General features: G+C 48.8%; 1 protein-coding gene across 1 annotated transcript in view; it reads right to left on the reverse strand.

Annotated features, from left to right (window-relative positions):
- The window catches only part of LOC148453980 (sarcosine dehydrogenase, mitochondrial-like), a gene marked incomplete at its 3' end in the record, with an annotated part of 52,562 nt that extends 46,874 nt beyond the window's left edge, over positions 1 to 5,688 (reverse strand). Inside the window, exon 1 of the mRNA XM_088461426.1 lies at positions 5,670 to 5,688. The remainder of the gene's footprint in view (positions 1 to 5,669) is intronic.
- Positions 5,689 to 6,000: the final 312 nt, after the last annotated feature.

Here is a 6,000-nt window from a genome sequence, read left to right on the forward strand (position 1 = left end):
ATCCACGCAACTAGGTCCTGCCCCACAGCACTACTCCCCAATCATTTATGCAACTAGGACCTGCCCCACAGCACTACTTCCCAATCATCCACGCAACTAGGACCTGCCCCACAGCACTACTCCCCAATCATCCACGCAACTAGGAAAGGCCAGCTCTCATGAAATCACACTGAGCAATTAGTTTATAAATATCCTCCTACAGCTTTCACTAGTTATAACGGCTTTCACTTGGTCCCTTTCAGCCATATATTTAGATAATCAGGCACAGTCCTTTACTCTCACAGCTCTGAGATACAATACAAATGTGCTGAGCTCTCTGCAGTGGACAGACATACAGCCAGAGAGGGGTTTTGTTGTAATCCCAGCCAAAAACAATAATCAACGTGGCTAGATGCTTTAAAGACATGACTGAAAATTGCAGAAGAAAGTCAGACACAAAACTCTATATGTATTCCACAAAACTTGTCCGATCACTTGTACAAGCCAATGGGATAGAGTCACACGTGGGTGGGAGGCCCCTTTAAGCAACAGTAGATCAATATATTAAATATAAAACTAACTAATTGCAAAGTCTAAATTGTTTACAGAACCTATTATGCATAGTATAATCAGTCAAGCGCAATTTTGTTCTTGGCTTATATCTTATAATTAAAATTAAAACACATTTATACTGTATCTGATAATGGCTAAAGTACCTGGCGTTGCCCGGGTCTAAATCTTCAAGTTCTTAAGTTTTATTATGTGATGTCGTCCAAATCCATCCAGTGGAAGTCCCAGGATTGGCTCCCTGGGTCACAGTTCTGCCCGGCGCACTTTGCCGTGATATCAGATAGGGACCCCACAACCACTCCATTAGACACCGCAGACCAATTGCCACCCTCTGTTAAGTTTTCATCCATATCCATCCAGTGGAAGGCCCAGAATAGGCCCCCAGGTCATAGTTCTGCCCAGCGTACACCAATGGGAGGTCCGACTGGGACTCTAACCCTCCTAAAACCTGGCCAGGATCTAACTGGACCACTTCACGTTGGTTTCATCCCAATCGGTGCAGGGGTGTTCGAATGCATAACCAGACACACAAACAAACCAATGAATATATATAATATATAGATTTGCCAATATCTTGTATAGTGTGAAACCAACTTAAACACAGCATGGTACCACTGAGGAACTCCTTAGGACAATGCATATTAAGGCCCTCATTCAGAGCCGTACGCTCTGAGCAGAGCGCACGCTCTGAAAGAGGGCCGCCCTCCATGAAAATGGAGCGTCCTCCTGGACGCTCGTATAGCTGTGGGTCACCACCCACAGCCTATACGAGCGTGCATTTTGATGGCCGCGATGGTCGTGACCATCGAAACTGCGAGCCGGAGCCTGCGGTTGAGGTTTTCAACCGCAAGCTCCGGAGTGATTTTGGCTCTATCAGAGCCAAAATCACTCCCACTGACATCACTAGTGATGTCAGTGGGCCGGCTTCTGACGATAGGCGTTCCCGTGGGAACGCCCCCGTCAGGGAGGCACTCCCACCAAAGGGGGCGTGCTGTCAATCAACATCGACAGCACGCCCCCTTTGATCAGACACAACGAGCGAAGGACTTTCCTTCGCTCGTCGCGTCTGGCGCATGCGCACGACGGAGCTCCCTCCGTCGTGCGCATGCTCAGTGCATAACATCGACCCACTTGCGAGCGGACAGCCGCTCGCGAGTGGGTCTGAATCAGGGCCTAAGAGAGATATATATAGAATATATATATAAAAACTTAAACTTGTTATCTCTATTTCTACGAAGTCCATAGGGTATCCACAGGATACCTTGGGGTATAGGTGATGACGTCAGGCATCGGGCACCACAGAGTTAAGTTTCTTCATCCTCCCAGGATGCACTAGGGTCCCTCTGCTATACCCCACCCCCGAGCCTCAGGCATGTCAGTTACATTACAAGCCATAGGCTGGGGGAGGAGAAAAGAGAGAAGAAAGTGTGGAACACACAAGAATCACATTCTCACCAGAAGGAGATGGTAAAACCGGTGACCAGAGCAAAGCCCATCTGCAGTACAGGTGCGATAGGGCGGGAGTCCTGTGGAACCCTATGGACTTCGTAGAAATAGAGATAACAAGGGTAAGTTCTTACCATATCTCTTATTTTCTACTGCAGGGTCCATAGGGGGTCCACAGAATACCTTGGGGATGTCCCAAAGCAGTATCCTTTAAGGGTGGGGACGCTCCTGTGCTGAGAGGAGAATCCGTCGCCCGAAGGAAGCATCCTGAGAGGCGTAGGTATCAAAAGCATAATACCGTACGAAAGTATGGACAGATGACCTTGTGGCTGCCTTGCAAAGCTGAACCGCTGAGGCGCCACGTCGAGCTGCCCACGAAGGACCCACAGACCTAGTGGAATGAGCCCTAACAGAAGATGGAACAGGAAGGCCTTCATGAACATAAGCTTCAGAAATAGCCAGGCGAATCCATCCTGCCAACGTTTGCTTAGTGGCAGGCCAACCCTTCTTCCGGAAGCCATAAAAGGACAAAAAGAGTCCGTCTTTCGAAAAGAAGCAGTGCGGTCAACATAAAGCCTTAAAGCCCGCACCACATCCAAGGTGGCCTCACCAACTGAAAGGTCCGGTGAATTAAAGGCCGGCACAATAATTTCCTCGTTGATATGGAAACTAGATACCACCTTCGGGAGAAAACCAGGACAAGTGCGAAGAACAGCCCTGTTTCTATGAAAAATGAGAAATGGAGGTCGGCATGAGAGCACCCCCAATTCTGAAACCCTTCTGGCTGAAGCAATGGCCAGAAGAAACACAGTTTTAAGCGTAAGCCATTTCAACTCCACTGAGCCCAGTGGTTCAAATGGCGGTCCTTGAAGAGCCCTTAAAACCACAGCCAGATCCCAAGGCGCCACAGGTGGAACAAAGGGCGGCTGAATACGCAGCACACCTTGCAAAAGGTGCGGACATCAGGAAGCATAGCAATCCTACGATGGAACCACACTGACAGGGTAGACACCTGCACCTTCAGAGAAGCAAGGCGAAGACCTTGATCTAGGCCTGCCTGTAGGAAAGCCAGCACCCTGGATAACCAGAACACCGGAGGAGCATAGCCTCTATGGCGACACCACTGAAAGAAAGCCCGCCATACCAGATGGTAGATAGTGGCAGAAGAAGGTTTCCGAGCACGTAGCATGGTGTTAACCACAGAGCCGGAAAATTCCCTGGACCTCAAGAGGGCAGTCTCAATAGCCACGCCATCAAAGACAGCCGATCCAGGTCCGGATAAAGACAAGGACCCTGAGATAACAGGTCTGGACGTTGAGGCAGCAGCATTGGAGTGTCTACTGAGAGACTCTGAAGGTCCGATTACCCAATGCCGTCTGGGCCACGCTGGAGCTATCAGCAGGAGCGTGCCGCCTTCTTGCTTGAATTTTCGTAGCAATCGAGCAAGAAGGGAGAATGGAGGGAAGAGGTACGCATACTGGAAGGTCCACCTGACCGACAGGGTGTCCACTAGAAAAGCCTTTGCGTCTCTTGTTTTTGACCCGAACACCGGCAGTTTGTTGTTGTGTTGGGAGGCCATGAGATCTATTTCTGGAAGGCCCCACCTGTTCACCAGTAGCTGAAACACCACCTGGTGGAGAGAGCACTCTCCTGGATGCACGTCTTGACGGTTGAGAAAGTCTGCTTCCCAGTTGAGGACTCCTAGGAAGAACAATACCGATATTGCAGGGAGATTGCCTTCCGCCCAAGTTAGAATGCGGGACACCTCTGTCAGAGCCGCCTGGCTGCGGGTCCCTCCTTAGCGGTTTATGTAAGCCACCGTGGTGGCGTTGTCTGACTGTACCTGCACCGGTCTTCCGTGCAGGACCCTTCTTGCTTGCTGGAGAGCCATGAACACTACCCAAAGTTCCAATATGTTTATTGGAAGAGCAGCCTCTGCTGGCGTCCACCTTCCCTGGAAGAAGTGTGGACCCGTCACTGCTCCCCAGCCTCGGAGACTGGCGTCAGAAGGACCCAGTCCGCAACCCAAAAGGGGCGCCCACGGTTCAGGTGAGCAGTCTGCAGCCACCAGGCCAGATGGTGCAGATGTTGGTGGCACTCTGTTATTCAAGCATCTTGTACTTGTTTTATTTACATATGATGGAACTGATTTCATGGTCACGGTTCAGACCTCTAGGGTGCAGCAGTCAACAGTATTGGAAATACAAGCGACTCTATCCTGACAAAGGAAAAAGGTCTCTTATAAAATCCTAACACCCAATTCATCTATCAGCATACTAGTCCGCTCAGATTGCCTACATCTAAGTTGAATGCACATCAACTCTTATTTAATGGTATATCCATTTCTGTTGCCTTTTTGATTTTGTATTTGTTTTGATTTTATTTCATCTTCTGTTTATATCCTCAATACTTACTGTCCCCATTTATTTACCATCTGTTTGCTAAATATTGACAACAATTTGATAAGTAAATATTTGAATAGTACTTTGCATAGTTTCAGGTGCATTTACTACACCCCAGACAACAGTCACTGCATTAGGGTGAGCTCAATCACCCCTGATTACCATTGGTAAAAAGAATTCCTTTGCATATTTATACAGAGGGGGACAAATCTCTGTGATTTGCAGCTCACCCATACATTGCCTTAGTGCGCAAGTGTTATTACCAATTGTCCTTTTAAAAATGGCGCCGCAGCACGGGGGTTAACCCCTTCAGTGGCGCAGTCGCCATTACACACATGGGGTCGGCCTCCGGCCACAAGGGGTATGTCCGGAGACTCCCCCACACACCCCTTTCCCAAATACACACAGAGCTTAGGGTCACTGAGATAACTGCACATTGGACATTCTGCAGAGCTGTGCAAACACCACCAGGAGACCTGTGTCCATCATCATCATCATATAAAGTGCTGGCATATTACACAGCGCTGTACGCTGAGACGATCGGGACACAAACAAAAGGACATGAAACAGAAGTTACAGACGACCCTGCCCAGAGGAGCTTACACTCTATATAGCAGTGTTTCCCACCTCCAGTCCTCAGATACAAGTATGACGTACATGAAATAAGAGGAGGGACTGAAGGAGAACACTTACATATACTTAGCCTCGCACTCATGATACGTCAGGGTACAGCTGCTGCACCACCTCTTGGAGAAACATTTTACCTGTTGTCTATGCAGCCATATTGTGGTCTGAGCCTATATACACTTATACAGCCTATCAAATCACTGAGGCACGAGGCACTACATACAGGGTCTTACACAGACATAACATGGTAACTGCATGAAATAAACACCAGTGGGTAAGAGGCCTAAATCAGTGACCTATCACCTGTAGTGCACAGCACAGTGCACACTGTTAGCGATGGGGTCTCTCTCAGGGGCAGGATGTGATCTTACCAGCCCAGCCTCTTCCCCAGCACCTCAGTCTCTCTGCTGGGAAAACATTATTCTTTGTCTCGCTCTAAACTTTAACCTACCCCAAAATCCCCAGGAGGCAAAGTTCCCAGTGACAGAGTTGCAGCCCCACATTAATGATCAGCTTGTCCTCAGCCTGGGGGGGGGGTCACATACCGTCTGAGCTGACAGCAGCTGGCGACCACGAGGGAGACACCGCTTTACCAAACCTAAAAGGGAATTTGGATGTGGCTATTATTGGTCGACGTGGGCTTACCAGGTCTCCTTCCCCCAGAGGGTTAATGTGAGTCTCCTCCCTATGTGAGAGACGCAGCAATGTAACTGGCAGAGCCTGCAGGGGGAATACAGCTGCTGCTGCTGCTGCACACATGCAGATCTCTAGTCACACTTTCTTGCTAATAACCAGACGGTTGTGTTTTTAAACATCAATTAATTTAAATACTCTGGCTTATAGTAATTGGATAGAGGCCTGAGGTTTCACCTAGCAGCAGTATGTGCTGAGTTACACAGGGTATGACATATTATGCAGCACTGTACACTGAGGGGACCAGCAGAACACGTGAGTTACACAGGGTATGACATATTAT

This window comes from Taudactylus pleione, unplaced genomic scaffold (assembly GCF_031769625.1).
Source record: "Taudactylus pleione unplaced genomic scaffold, aTauple2 ptg001045l, whole genome shotgun sequence".
NCBI classification, from domain to species: Eukaryota; Metazoa; Chordata; class Amphibia; order Anura; family Myobatrachidae; genus Taudactylus; species Taudactylus pleione.